Below are 16,344 nucleotides of genomic sequence, written 5' to 3' on the forward strand. Positions count from 1 at the left end.
GATGTGAAATATGTATACACTTCCATCCCCTAGCTTTTTAACTTCCTTTTAATGATTTCTTTTTAAGTGTTATACACAGTTTCAACAAGATGGCAAACTAGAATGGGCTTCCAACATAATTTTGGAGATTCCAGACAGGTTAATGAAACATAAAAGCTGTGAGAAAAACATGAGGCAACAGAAGGCAGCCAGATTTCAGCTGGGAGGAGAGGCCCTTGCCGGCTTAGAGCAGGGGCCATGGAGAAGCCTGGGGAGGGGAGTGGAGGTGTTGCTTTCTCCAGATGGCCGCTGCCGCTCACAACATTCTAGCAACAATAACAGACTGGCATGCTCAAGTGGGCTGCACTAGGGAGCAGTTATAAATATAGGTACAAACAACTGCAAAGCCCTGTGTATACCTTCCACTCCCCACCCACCCTCACAGCCAAAGTACGATGATGACTATTGTCAGAGAAAGCTCTCAAGAGGCACAAGCTAGGAGAGTCCAGGGAGCCATCAACAGAGCAGAGAGCTAATGCTCCAGAAAAAAAGGAACTCACAGACAAATGGATGAACTTATACCAGGGGTATAACCACTATAGAGAAAAACAACAAAAATCAAACCATCTCTATCAGCCAAAAGTCAAGTTAATGGATCAGCACAGAAAAGAACAGATGGACAAAGAGCTTCAAAGAGGGACCATACTTGGAAACATGTAGCAAGAAGAAGTAGCATTAAAATAAAACCCAAGTACAAGTTAACAGAGTTAACAGTATGTGAATTTTAAGAGCTGAGATAAAGAACCCAAGAGCTGGGCTACACAGCAAAAGATCCGGTTAAGAAACTCTCCTAGAGGACAGGAGGAAGGGACAAAATAATGGAGCATGTAATGAAACACTAACAGGCAGAGGACAGCACTGCAAGCGTCATTCCATCTGTGAGGCCTGGAGGTGGCAGTGGGGAGACAAGAGGATAGAATACCTAGTGAAATAATAAAAGAATTTATTAACAACAACAACAACAACAGAATTCCCAAATTTAGAAAGAGATTCAGGACTTCAGATTGTAAGGATTCAAAAAGCAAACAGAAAACCATGGAATGGGCTTTACAACTAGTTACAGTGTAATGAAATGAAAGAATAACTCTGAGTTTTTAGGAAAAGTAAATTGTTTATAAAGGACAACCAAGAATCACACTGACTCCAGAAGGCTCAAAAGCAAATGCTGGTTCTAAGAAACTGATGGGTATTTTTCAAAGGTATGGGGGGGGGGGGACTTCAAAACTTACAATTTATACTTAAATTATCATTTAAATACAAGGGTAAAATAAATACAACTCAAGCATACAGGGCCTCAGAAGTTTTATCACATAGAGACCTTCTCAGAAATGTTCTAGAAAGAAAACGTATTTTGGAGTAAGTAAGCCTAAGTAAATAGTATATTAAGTTTACTATTGTCTAAATAAGGTTCAAAATAAAACAAAAAAGTAAATCCCCATCAGTTCCAGAATTGAGATTATTTAGAAATCAAAGTACTTTTATTGGTAATGGGGGCATGGTGGGGAGGAGGTTGTAGAGAGGAAGGGGAGAACATCTAAGATACTTGTCTTTTTTGAAGAATGTCAGGGGTAATACATACATCTAGAGCTTTAAAACAGGAAAAAAGATTTTCAATAGGAAAAACACAAGTATGTGTGTTATTAAATTAGGAGTGAAGGACAGCTACCAAAAGAATATAAATAGGGGTTTATAACAGGGTGGCTCTGTTAGTTAGGCATCTGACTCAATTTCAGCTATGTTGTGATCTCAGGGTAATGGTATCAAGCATGTCAGGCTCTGCATTTAGTCTGGAGTCTGGTTAGGATTCCTTTTCTCCTTCTCCTTTTGCCCCTCCCCGCCATGCTCACTCTCTCTAGTCAATCAATCAATCAATCAATCAATCTTAAAAAAAAGAAAAACAGAATGTGTAACTTTCAAACTAGGGCAAGACTGGATTTATCCAATAGATGATAGGAAAAGGGAAAAGCAAAAATCAACAGAAAACTTGAAACAAAATGATTAAAGAGTCAAAATATAAAAATACCCTATGACTGATAATAAATGGGTTGAGCTCACTGATGTACTCAGAATGACTTCTAAACAAGTTATAAGTAACATATACTCACTGTAGAGAAAACATGAGGAAGTTATTTGGGAAACAATTAGTCTAATGAATTAAAAATCATCCATAATCTTACTTTTCAGACAATGTTTTCTACCAAAATATATGTATAACATTTTGCCACAAAAATACTTTTACATGTGTCTTAAAAATCTCTCCATTTTACCCAAAATATACAAAAACAATTAAAAGGGATACAATTCAAAGAGATACATGCATCTCTATGTTTATAGCAGCATTTTAAAAAATATTTTATTTATTTATTCATGAGAGACAGAGACATAGGCAGAGGGAGAAGCAGGCTCTCTGAGGAAAGCCCGATGTGGGACTCGATCTCAGGACCCCAGGACCACGACCTGAGCCAAAGGCAGCCGCCCAACCCCTGAGGTGCCCCTGTAGCAGCATTTTCTACAATAGCCAAACAATGGGGTTTGCCCAAGTGTCCTGATAGATGAATGAATAAAGAAGATGTCACATACACATACACACACACACACACACACACACACACACACACAGTGTAATATTACTCAGCCATCAAAAAGAATGAAATCTTGCCATTTGCAACAACATGGATGGAGCTACAGAGTACAATGTTAAGCAAAATAAATCAGAGAAAGACAAATACCATATGATTTCACACATGTGTACAATTTAAGAAAACAAATAAAAAAAGGGAAAGAGACAGACAAACCAGAAACAAACTCTTAACTACAGAGAACAAACTGATGGTTACCAAAGGGGAGGTGAATGTAGCGGGATGGATGAAATAGGAGATGGGGATTAAGGAGTGCTCTTGCCAGGCAGCCAGGGTGGCTCAGCGGTTTACCACCACCTTCAGCCTGGTTTACCACAGCCTTCAGCCCAGGGTGTGGTTCTGAGACCCAGGATCAATTCCCATGCCGGGCTCCTTGCATGGAGCTTGCTTCTCCCTCTGTCTGTGTCTCTGCCCGTCTCTCTCTCTGTGTCTCTCATGAAGAAGTAAATAAAATCTTTAAAAAAAACAAAACAAAACAAAACAGGAGTGCTCTTGCCATGATGAGCACCAGGTGATGTATGGTGTTGTACACTTGAAACTACACTGTATATTAATTATATAGGAATTAAAATTAAATCTCTCCATATTAATGCATAACCTTGTAATGATTTTTAGTGGCTAAATAGTAGTTCTATGTTGGATAGCCATAATTGTTATATATCCATTAAACCTAATATTTCAGTGCTTCCCAATGTTTCATCTTTCATATGACATTTGATATTTCCTCCTAGTAAAACAACCCTTCCCAGACTGTCCCCTCCACAGGATATAGAGGAGACCCACAGAGTTGATGCTGTGGTAAGGCTATCCCCTCCATCACTGGGCTCTCCCTATCTTCTCCTATCTACTGAACAACTTCTTTTATCACATTAAAAGCCTGAAATACTTCCCACCTTTTTTTTTTTTTTTTTTTTGTATTACTTGATTTTATTTTACACTAGGTGGTGGGCACAAAGCAATCCTCCTTAATCAGGTTGACAATTAGTTTCACTCAGAACACTTTTAATAATGCACATAAAGGGCAGCCCTGGTGGCACAGCAGTTTAGAGCCGCCTGCAGCCCAGGGAGTGATCCTGGAGACCTGGGATCGAGTCCCATGTTGGGCTCCCTGCATGGAGCCTGCTTCTCCCTCTGCCTGTGTCTCTGCCCCCCTCTCTCTCTGTGTCTCTCATGAATAAATAAATAAAGTATTTAAAAAAATAATGCACATAAAAAGTATTCATCTTACAAATTGTTCTGCAATCCAAATATACAATAGCTTGGAAAACAACGTTTAGAAAACAAAAGCCAATGTAAAACGACGTTAAAACAACTAGAACAGTACAGGTTTTATATGGCTCTGATTTTACAGTTTTCTTACTGCATCATCAATGTCAGAATTCTGTTCCTTCAGTTGGCTCCATTGCTCAGGATTTAAAGAAATACCTTTTCTTCCAGGTTTCATTTCACCTTCTGGATCCATCCAGTATTCTCTAATATCAATTAGGACTTTCCCTTTAAAGTCCCGAACACTGACGTACCTCATTTTCCCAATCTGAAACACGTTATCCTCTCTACTGCTGCTGTTCTGCTTAGAGGATGACAGGGCTCTTGAAGTTTCACCAGTCTTTTGGTTCTTCACAGGTTTTTCTGGCGTAAACTTGCTTTTTCCTCTTTAACTTTTTGTCAACCTCACTGTCAGAATCACTGCCAGAAGAGCTTGAAGAAACACCTCCCTTTGATTTAGGCATTGCTCCACCCTCGCTGCCGAACTGCCTTCTGCTCACTTGCTTACAACTACTTCCCACCTTTAAAACCAAGAAACTTCTCCAGATTCCCTCTCTGTTTTGCTATCACTCCATTTCTTTGCTTCTTTTCACAGCAAAACTCTTGAAAGAATGGTTTCCATCTACTGTCTCCATTTCTTCTTCAACATGCTCCAAATCAGTCTTGTCCAATGAAACCACTCATGAAGATCTCCAATGACCTCTCATTTGGTTTAATTCAATGATCAATTCTTAGCCCTCGTCTTACTTATGATAAGTAAGTAAGTTCTTGATAAGTAACTTCTTTCTTGAAACAATCTCTCCACGTGGCTTCTACCATAACCGCCCCACCCCCACCCCCGGCATTTAGCTCAATGGCCACTCCCCCTCATTCTCTTTTGCTATTTCCTCTCATTCCAGTGACATATTGAAGCCAGAGAATTCTTGATGTTCATTCTTAGATCTCTTCTTTTCTCCTTGGACATTGGAATAATAATCCCATTTAGTCTCAGAGCTTTAAAAATCATCCATATGCCGGGATCCCTGGGTGGCTCAGTGGTTTAGCTCCTGCCTTTGGCCCAGGGCATGATCCTGGAGTCCCAGGATCGAGTCTCACGTCGGGCTCCCGGCATGGAGCCTGCTTCTCCCTCCTCCTGTGTCTCTGCCTCTCTCTCTTTCTCTCTATCACAAATAAATAAATAAATCTTTAAAAAAAAATTATCCATATGCCAATAATTCCTACTTGTGAATAACCTGATCACTCCTCTGAGTGAACTTCCAGATTTACATATCCAAATGCACACTTAACATCTCCACCAGGATATCTACCAAGTATATCAAGCTTTATATAATTCTCAATATCTGTTCCTCCTTTACTGGGGTAAAGGATGCATCAATAGTCACCCAATTGTTCAAACCCAAAGCCTAGGCAGCCTTCATCCTTAGCTTCCCTCTCACTTCCAATCCTCTGAAAACTATCTAGAGTTAGATCCTTTCTTTTCACCTCTCCACCCTTGGTCCAAGCCACTATTCTCTCTGACCTGAATCACTATAATAGCTTCCTAACTGGCCTTTCTGCCTTACTCTTCCATGATCAAGTCCTCATAGAATCACCAAAATAATCCTTTGAAAAAAAAATTCTGTCACTTCCCTGCTCAGAATCCTCCAAAAACTCCCCTATCATACCTAGACTCAAAACAAATACCATACCACAATCTGCAAGGCCTTACAGATCCCTGCTGATCTTTGGGACTTTATCTCCCACCATTCCTGGCCTGGCTTCCTCCTCTCTAGATAGATGTTGCTGATCCTTAAATATGCCAAACACATTCCTGTCTAAGGATCTCTGCTCTCCCTGCTTCCTCTTGTGGCTCATTCTACCCTGGATTTTCAGGTTACTTACTCTCCCACCTCTTTCAGGTCTTTGCTCAAATGTCACCTCCTCATGAGGCCTTCCCTGCCCCATCCTATCTATTTTTTTTAAATGATGTATTTTTAAAAAGATTTTATTTATTCATGACACACACACACACACAGAGAGAGAGAGAGAGAGAGAGAGAGAGAGGCAGAGACACAGGCAGAGGGAGAAGCAGGCTCCATGCAGGGAGCCCGATATGGGACTGGATCCCAGGTCTCCAGGATCACGCCCTGGGCTGAAGATGGCGCTAAACAACCTAGCCGCCCGGGCTGCCCAGCCTCATCCTATTTAAAATAGATCCTCCCTATCCCAGTCCATATGCCCTCTATCTGTGCTGCATGGGGCATACTTACCAGTAGGATACTATATTTCATATTTATTTGCTTAGTCTGTTCTCCACTTAGCTACAGAATGCACAAAAGCAGGGACATGATCTTAATGACACTATGGCCTCCATGCCTAGAACATTGTCTGGCACATAGTAGGGGTCTAACCTTCTTTGAGGAACACTGATTGAATATCCACACATAATTACGCATCTGTCTACTAAGGGCTAATGATCTATCCAAAATTCAAAGTACTCAGACAAGAATATAAAAAAAAATTACAAAATATTTCAGACCTAACAATATAAAAATAAAACATCCATCCATTTGCCTACCACTCATTTTAAGGATTAAAACATTATATAGTTGAGTCTCATGAATACCCACACCACCAAGGCAACTTAATATCAGGTTTACAAAAAAACTAAAGGGCAGAAAAATGTTTTATGATTCACTCATTATTTTTCACCTGAAAATAAAATTATTTCTGAAACAGAAAAATGGAAACAGAAAATAAAATTTTTGAAACAGAAACAGAAAATAAGGGCAGCCCGGGTGGCTCAGCAGTTTACTGCCACCTTCAGCCCATGGCATGATCCTAGAGACCTGGGATCGAGTCCCATGTCAGGCTCCCTGCATGGAGCCTGCTTTTCCCTCTGCCTGTGTCTCTGCCTCTCTCTCTCTCCTCTCTCTCTGTGTCTCTCGTAGATAAATAAATAAAATCTTTTAAAAAATTATTTTACAAAGTACTCTACTAGACAGAAAATAAAAGTTATTGGACAAAGTACTTTACTAAACAAAAAACCCATGGTGCAATGAAATTCAAGTTTTGGGCTGGAGAAAACAAAAGAAAGGGAAGAAGTAAACACTAGGGAAGTGGACAGAAAGGAGAGACCTGGTGGGGTACGTACACACAATGATCCCAAGAAGAGTGAACAAGGGAACGCTGGTAACTGGGTGCTCATCGTCTATCTTCCCTACTCAACACGATTGCAGAAGGATTACGAACAAAGCCTGGTTGAGGTGGCAGGTCCCAAGAAAGGACATATCCAATGACATCACAGGATGTTTAGACAGCTCTAAGTAACAACTGAGTTTGGCCTGGCAGCGTACATCAAAGTTGGTAAGGAAATGTGGTATGTTTAGGACAGAGGAGCAATGAGCTGGTGGCTCTGACAGTAAGATAAATGGGAGATCTTTTCTATTAAAATAGAATAGGATGGAAAATCTTTTCTATTAAAATAATACTTAAAAGATATAATAACGTTAAACTGGAAATGCCATGACTCAATAAAAATAGATCTTCCAGAGCTTTATTAGCCTAAACCCCTTTATAGTAATGGGATCATAGATTAGTATCAGTAATGCAACAGAACAATTTCATACACCGTCCAATCTCTATCCTGTCCATAGTATCTAATCTACTCTACCACAAAAGCAACTGGCTTCAGAGAAAATATCTGATTCCAGTCTAGGGAGCAAAAAATAAAAAATAAAAGAATCAAGATGGGATTGGAACATCTTGGTTTTGCCAGATGTTTAGATAGGAGCCAGATTAAATGGCCAAATAGCAATCTGATCATTAATCTGTGAAAATTCATGAGTCTTAATGGAACTCCAAAGTTGGGAAATCTCCTGAACTATATGGTACCTGTGGTGAGGAGGGCAAACGGAGGTTAAAAACCAGCCAGGCTTATCTACTTGGCCTGGGGCCTTTTTCTCATTATTTCATCTACCTAGAGAGGCATCCTTCTCTTCATTCACACAAAGATACTGTTTGTGCTAGAGATGGTCTGTGGTAAAGGATTACCATGCGTGTGATTTTCCAACAATATTTACAAAAAACATTCTATCAGCCAACCTAAATTACAAGCCATGACTATTGGACAAAGTTCCAGCAGTACAAATCATACAGAAGATGCAGTTCAGGTGAAGTATGCAGAATCCTGTCACCTCTCAGGTAAAGCAACTATGGTCAAAAATTGGATAAACACTACATACAAAAAGAGGCATAGGCTTGAACTGTCTTATTACTATAAAGGGGTTTAGGCTAATAAAACAAACCTGGAATTATTCATCCAGACCTGTATTTCCAACCTAGAACCCTGCATTAGGTTTGAAATGGTAACTGTCTATTTTGGTTGAGTAAATAAATTTGTAACCCTTGAATGAAGAGAGATCAGTGATATTTTTGTGTAAGTCATATTTATACAAATGTAGTAATATCTTTTTTTTTTTTTTTTTTTTAGTAATAGCTTTTATAACCATTATGCTCATTAGCGTATGCTCCTAAAATGTTCAAACTTCTTGGGCAGCCCGGGTGGCTCAGCAGTTTAGCACTGCCTTCAGCCCAGAGCCTGATCCTGGGGACCTGAGATTGAGTCCCACATCAGGCTCCCTGCATGGAGCCTGCTTCTCCTTCTGCCTCTGTCTCTGCCTCTGTCTCTCTCTGTCACTCATTAATAAATAAAATTAAAAAGAAATTCAAACTTCTTGAGACTTATTAAAATCATATCCCCAAGGCGCACCTGGGTGGCTCAGTGATTGAGCATCTGCCTTCAGCTCAGGTCGGGATCCCAGTCCTGGGATCAAGTCCCTCATCAAGCTCCTCGCGGGGAGACTGCTTCATCCTCTGCCTATGTCTCTGCCTCTCTCTGTGTCTCTTACGAATAAATAAATAAAATCTTTAAAATAAAATGAAATAAAATCATACCCCCAAAACTTAGAAGTTTGAAGCACTTGAAGAAATCAGATATATCAAATTTCTAAGTATGGTTTGAAATGTTTAAGGAACTCTCGTCAAGTTCATAAATGGTATTAGTGGGAGAGTTTCACCTGTTAAAGGCATCTGAGCATCAATTTAAAAACTAGCAAATGGGGATCCCTGGGTGGCGCAGCGGTCTAGCGCCTGCCTTTGGCCCAGGGCGCGATCCTGGAGATCCGGGATCGAATCCCACGTCAGGCTCCCAGTGCATGGAGCCTGCTTCTCCCTCTGCCTGTGTCTCTGCCTCTCTCTCTCTCTGTGTGTGACTATCATAAATAAATGAAAAAATAAATAAAAACTAGCAAATGTTAAAAAATATTTAATATTTTTTTTCTTCTTTTTTTTTTTTTTCAAGTTCACAAAAGAACTCTTTATTATTTCAGGCAAGAAGTCTGGATGAAAGGGTTACCGTTCCCGGTAGCCAAAATCCAGGTGTTAGTGGCATTTGTAGATTCAACTTAGTCAGAAAAGGGTGCCAGGGTCCTACGTTCCTCAGCTGGACAAGAAGAAGGGCAAAACTGGAAGAGACTCTAACCTACTGATACTGCTCTTGAGACCCAACACCTCATGGGCCCGTCAGCAGGTCACAGACCCACCACCGAGGGGCAGAGGCCACACTACATTAGAAATGGGAGGAGGGACGTGGGGCACCTGGGGGGACAGGCACCGACAGCTTCAGAACTCCTCAGTGAATGGATAGTCCTTGTGGGAGGCACAGCTCACCAAGGCACAGACCCTCCAGTTCCGGTTGTAGCTGAGTAAGGTGGTCATGTCCACACTGCTCAGCTCAAAGTCAAAGACCTGAAAGTTCTCAGCAATGCGTTCGGGTGTCACGGACTTGGGAATTTAAAAACTAGCAAATGTTTTTAATATTAACAATATAGTAAATCCACTACAAATACTTGTAGGTTATATTTTTTTACTTTTGTTTTGCTTTTAATTTTATTTATTTATTCATGAGAGACACACAGAGAGAGGCAGAAAAATAGGCAGAGGGAGAAGCAGGCTCTCCATGGCAGATACTCAACCACTGAGCCACCCAGGTGCCCCTGTAGGGTATGTTTTAAAGGTATGAAGAATAATAAGCTTTTGATGTCATAATTTTAATAAGCTAAACTCTGACCAAAACATAAGGAACTCACGGAGCTGTCTAGCATAATAGAATCAAAGAGCCTACAAATTCCTACCCTGCTAGCTCACTTTGTGCCTCAAGGTCTTTATTTGTAAAACCAATAATAGTACTTGCAAAGCCCTTGGGAGGATTGATACATATAAAGCACTTAAACAGTTATACAGATTTCAAGTTGCTCTATAAATGTTAGCTATGATGCCTACCATCATCATTGACTGGTATCACCTGACAAGACTGAATGCTTTGATGACAAGAACATGTCCTATTTGTCTCTATATTCCTAGCATTTAGCCCATTGCCAGATACCCAACAGGTACTCAAATATTGCCTGAATTTAACCAACTAATCTAAAATCCTGGCTATTAGGTTGTGGGTTGCAAGCTCTAATACACAAATAGAATCAATGATAAATGGCAGGAACAAAAATAAAAGGGCCAAGGGGCAACTAGGTGGCTCAGTTGGTTAAGCTTTTGCCTTTGGCTCAGGTCATGATCACAGGGGCCTGAGATCAAGCCCCAAATCAGGCTCCCTGCTGAGCAGGGAATCTGCTTCTCCCTCCACCTCTGCCCCCCTTCCTTCCTTCCTTCCCTGCTGAGCAGGGAATCTGCTTCTCCCTCCACCTCTGCCCCCCTTCCTTCCTTCCTTCCTTCCTTCCTTCCTTCCTTCCTTCCTTCCTTCCTTCCTTCCTTCCTTCCTTCCTTCCTCCCTCCCTCCCTCCCTCCCTCCCTTCCTTCCTCTCTCTCTCTCAAATAAATAAAACCTTAAAAAGATAAAAGGACCAATAAAAGCAAAACCACAAAATTTTATCCAGTCAAAAAAATAGTGTTTCTTTACATTTTTAAGGACTTACTCCAGGAGTTTCTCAAGGTCAAAAATTATATTAAGAGAAGTTCAGTTGGGACTGGCTAGCGATAGCTGATACAAATCTAGACCCTAGATCTAGAATTAGAGATTCTATAATGAATTTGAGATTTCTCCCTAATAAATTTAATCTAACACAATTTACTGCAGAATTAATTACTTCAACTTTTTCCAATCACCAAAATTTGTTTCTGAATTAAAGTACTATACATTCTTAACCCATTCAGGACAGGCACCCTTTGAGCATTTTCCATTGCTCTTACATTTTCCAGTTTAGACTCATCTGGGGTAATTACTAGCAGTCTAGATGGAAAATTTTCCTGGCAGGGTTGTTCCACTCACAGCTATTTAGAAAGCACTGCTTGCGTCAGACTCTTATTTTCTGCTTGGATAAGGGGCTGTTACTTCAGACCCCAATTTTTCTTGGTGTCCCATAGTCACACTTCATTGAGTACAACCTGTGCTTGCTTCTACTAATAGCCTTTCAAAGCAAAAGTTTTTATCTACCCACCAAGTTAGCAGATTCACCTTTCCTTAGAGACTGAATAAGGCCAAATAGGCTGTTATGCCATCAACAGACATCACATGACTGCAGTAATAGTAACAGTAATTTAGAATTATTGAGTGCCTATGCATGCCAGGTGCTATTTGTGTATCTTATTTCATTATTCAAGAATTCCACCAAAGAAAATTAACTCCCATTTTATAAGTCACAACACGGAGACTTAAAAAGACTAATGAACATTCTCTGGGCATCTGTCTTCCCTTCCAAAGATTCTAGCTAACCCAAAACAGTTTTCTCTTACAGAATAGGGCCTTCTGAACTACTGTCCTCATTTTCTAAATTAAAAAATTAAAGACCAAAGATTACATAGCTAAGAAGCATAGAAACAAACCTGAATTATAGTTCTGATCTCCAAATCCATATTGTTATTTTGCTAAGCTATCTATAGTTTTGTAAGGTCTTTCATAGAACTCCCTTCCACTCCAAGCTAAGGATGGAAAAGTCTGCCTGAAAAGACTATTTTGTATTTCTCTTCTCGTATTTGAAGAAAGATAGGGAAGGAAAAAGAAGAAAGGCTATGGTAATTCTTCTTTATAACAGCAGATGATATCAAACTCACAGGAGTCACAGTGAAAGGTTATTAAATACTGAGCCCTTTCTGGAACATTCTCCAATGTTTTCAGAACTTCAGTACACTGCTTGACTTGTAGGTAAATAAATTCAACCATTTTTCTGTAGTTCAACTCGAAATTTAAAAAAAAAAAAAAAAAGATGTATTAGGGTACCCGTGTGGCTCAGTTGGCTACGGATCTGCCTTCCATTCAGGTTGTGCTCCCAGAGTCCTGGAATCGAGCTATACATCAGGCTCCCTGCTCAGTGGAGAGTCTCTTTGTTCCTCTCCCATTGCCCCTCTCCCCAAATCCCCCTGCTCATGTTCTCTCTCAAGTAAATCTCAAAAAATAGATGTAACAAGTGGTCTTTTTCTCTTAAAACCCAATTACAACGAGTTATTCTATAACCTGTATCAAACGGTGGTCTACTCAGCTCAGTTTGGATTGATGAACTTGCACTTACTTGTTTTTAGAGGTTCTTGTTCTAGCTTCCCGCCCCCCCGCCCCCCAGCACAGAGCCCAGCATGGGGCTTGAACTCACAACCCTTAGATCAAGACCTGAGCTGAGATCAAGAGTTGGACACTCAATAGACTGAGCCACCCAGGCATCCCTCTCAGTCTATAATTCTTACTGGTAGGAAATACCTTCAAGGATCAACCTAGTATTCAACGTTCAATTTAACTCACTTTGAATAAATTTATTTATATCAGATTATTTAATAATGCTATCTTTAGCAAAATTTCATTTTGCTAAATTTAAAAATTTCATTTTTAAAAATGAGCTTAGAATTTTAAATGGGAACTTCAAGGAGCATTCATGTATTTAGAAATTACTAAACTTTCTGAGTTCAATAATTTTAACATCAACAACTAGAAAATTTTGTTACTTGAATTTGTATCTTGTATCTGAAACCTACAACTATACTTTGCAATCTAAATTTATACAAAAAAGTGCAAAAGTATCCTCAAATTTACAGCTTAAAAATGTGTATAAAATAGAGCCCAAATAATGTCCTAATCAAATGAATCAACATCTTCCTAACTCAGGAAAGTATTGAGATTTACTAAGCAAATAATTCACTTAGTATGTATTAATAGTATAAATAAATCTACAAATCTATTAGGAACATTTAAAATAAAGAGGTTTATTTTATAATTTAATATACCTGGTACCAAACTGCTTTCCAGAAAGAATACAAGACAAGGTCTATTTTTCTATACCCGGAACACTGGATTTTATCATCTTTGCATTTCCTTTAATGAAATGGATAAAACAGGTCTTGTTACATCTACTAGATTAGAGGTAACAGTTTCACGTTTACTAACTACTGATATTTCTTTTGTTTATATCCTTTATTTTCCTACTGGTGTGCTTATCTTAAAAAATTTAAAAGCTTGGGGATCCCTGGGTGGCTCAGTGGTTTAGCATCTGCCTTTGGCCCAGTGCGCGATCCTGGAATCCCGGGATCGAGTCCCACATCAGGCTCCCTGCATGAAGCCTGCTTCTCCCTCTGCCTGTGTCTCTGCCTCTGTGTCTCTCATGAATAAATAAATAAAATCTTTTTTTAAAAAAATTAAAAGCTCTTTATAAATTAAATATTGTGTGTATCATTTGTTTTTGCAAATATTTACTCCAGTCTGGTTGCCTTTTAATACAGTTTATGGGCTGCAGCCAAGTCTGTCAATCTTTATAAATTCTGGATTTTATGTAACCTTAGGAAGGCCTTCCCCAATAGACAGTACAAAAGAAGTATATTTCTCCTACAGTTGACTCATCTGGAATTTGTTTCAGCACATGAAATGGCATTGGTTTCTTTTGAATACCTTATATGCCCCTCAAATTCTAACATTCTGAGACAGGATGATCAAAAAGTTTATATGCCCCATTTGTATTTTTATTTTATAATCAAATTTAGTTAGCAGGGCAGCCCCGGTGGCGCAGCAGTTTAGCGCTGCCTGCAGCCCGGGGTTTGATCCTGGGGACCCTGGATCGAGTCCCACGTCGGGCTCCCTGCATGGAGCTTGCTTCTCCCTCTGCTTGAGCCTCTGCCTCTCTCTCTCTCTCTCTCTCTCTCTCTGTGTCTCTATGAATAAATAAATAAAATCATTTAAAAAAAAAACAAATTTAGTTAGCAGTCATTTGTTTTTCCAAATAGGAATACTTTTATTTTAGCCCAAGTCATCCTTCTAACTATTTGTTACCATCTGCCAACTCAATCATGTTTTCCCTAGATTACTGCATCCAAAACTAAAACTGGTATTTCAGATTTAACAATGTGAGATTTTGGGGCACCTGGGTGGCTCGGTCAGTTAAGCATCCATCCATCATCAGCCCAGGTCATGGTCCCAGGGTCCTGGTACCAGGCCCCAGGATCTAGCCCCACATCAGGTTCCCTGCTCAGCAAGGAGTCTGCTTCTTCCTCTGCTCCTCCCTCTCCACCCACAATGCTCATGAGCTCTCACTCTCTAGTAATAAAAAAAAAAGTAAGATTTTAATGCATAACAAGGATGGTGCTTCTGCTAGGTTTCATGTTCCCTCCTAACCATGTCTAGTACTTTATTCAAACGATACTGAACCATTGTTTTCAGATTATGGTTTACAATAAATCCAGCTCTTATTCCTGATAAAAAGAATATACTTTACTCTTGTTTACATGACTCTTACGTGTCAGGGTTGATCACTCATGTAGATACACGCACAAAATTTTTTTCAAAGATTTTATTTGAGAGAGAGAGAGAGAACCAAAGTGCATGCAACAAGCAGGGTAGAGGGGGCAGAAGGAGAAGCAGATTCGTCACTAAGCAGGGAACCCAACACAGGGACTCAATCCCGGAATCCCAGGATCATGACCTGAGCAGGGTAGAGGGGGCAGAAGGAGAAGCAGATTCGTCACTAAGCAGGGAACCCAACACAGGGACTCAATCCCGGAATCCCAGGATCATGACCTGAGCGGAAGGCAGATGCTTAATTAACTGAGCCACCCAGGTGCCCCCACAAAAAAAATTCTAAAACATTTTCAATGATACCTAAGAAATTACAATATAAAATCTCTCATCTATTGCTGAAGTGTTAACTACTTTAACGTCATTGGAGAGCAATCTGACCACATCTACCAAAACTGCAAACGTGGATAGGCTTTGATTCAGCAATTCTACTAGGAATTTATCCTACAGATAAACTTAGACAAGTGTAAAAAAGAGTGAACAAGGGAATTCTTTGTGTCATTATTAACATTAAAAGCTTGAAAACAACTTAAATATCCTTAACAGAAAGGTAAACCAATTAGGATATATCCATAAAATAAATACTGGACAACCATAAAAAAAATCCTCATTCATTTTTTTTTAAATGTACCAATACAAACCTAACTCTAAAACATATTGCGAGGAAAAAAAGCATAGCAACATGCATGCAACATGAAATTAAATGTAATAAAAAGGGGCAAAACACACATTTGTGTATTTATGGAAGGATATACAACAATTAATAGCATTGATTGCCTCCAGGGAGAAAGTACTGGCAGTAGGAGAAAGGAATTTTATTACATACATTTAAAGTTTTATATATACTGTGAATGTACTTCTTATGCAAAAGAAAAAAGTAAACAGTAACATTTACCAGTTTTTTGAATGCCCTCTTTAAACTTATTTTTACTTGACAATAATGCTTTGTAGGCTTTTCATTTAATACTCACACTTTTTCATAACTTCTCTTTGGCTTAAAGTAGCTTATTTTACTTTGCTTAATAAAAGCATTCCATGATCATTGGCAAAAAGGAGATACTTACTGACCCACACCTTTTCTAAGTATGTGCAAATATTAACTAGATGTCTTCCATGTGCCAAGCATTGTACTGGATGTTAAGACATAAGATATATAGTCTCTGCTCAAAGCTATGTCACTATTATGATTTCTAAAATGAAAATCGATTTCATCTACTTGATTACAAACAATTTAAGTTCATTGCTTATAAAAAATAGAAAACAGGGATCCCTGGGTGGCGCAGCGGTTTGGCGCCTGCCTTTGGCCCAGGGCGTGATCCCGGAGATCCGGGATCGAATCCCACATCGGGCTCCCGGTGCATGGAGCCTGCTTCTCCCTCTGCCTGTGTCTCTGCCTCCCTCTCTCTCTCTAACTATCATAAAAAAAAAAAAAAGGGAAAAAAAATAGAAAACAAAATGAAAACTATGTTTAATTCTACTATCAAGAGACGATATTTATTTATTTTTCCAAAGTTTTTATTCAGTTCACATTTAAAAAAAATATTTAAGTAATCTCTGCACCCAACAAGGGGCTTGAAACTC

General features: G+C 39.4%; 1 protein-coding gene and 1 pseudogene across 4 annotated transcripts in view; both read right to left on the reverse strand.

Moving 5' to 3' along the window:
• CNNM2 (cyclin and CBS domain divalent metal cation transport mediator 2) overlaps nt 1–16,344 on the reverse strand; it is a 154,506-nt gene that overhangs the window by 53,114 nt on the left and 85,048 nt on the right. The gene's annotated exons all lie outside the window — the stretch shown is intronic.
• On the reverse strand, nt 3,923–4,408 carry LOC140620573 (activated RNA polymerase II transcriptional coactivator p15 pseudogene; annotated as a pseudogene).

Source organism: Canis lupus, chromosome 29 (assembly GCF_048164855.1).
Source record: "Canis lupus baileyi chromosome 29, mCanLup2.hap1, whole genome shotgun sequence".
Taxonomy (NCBI): Eukaryota; Metazoa; Chordata; class Mammalia; order Carnivora; family Canidae; genus Canis; species Canis lupus.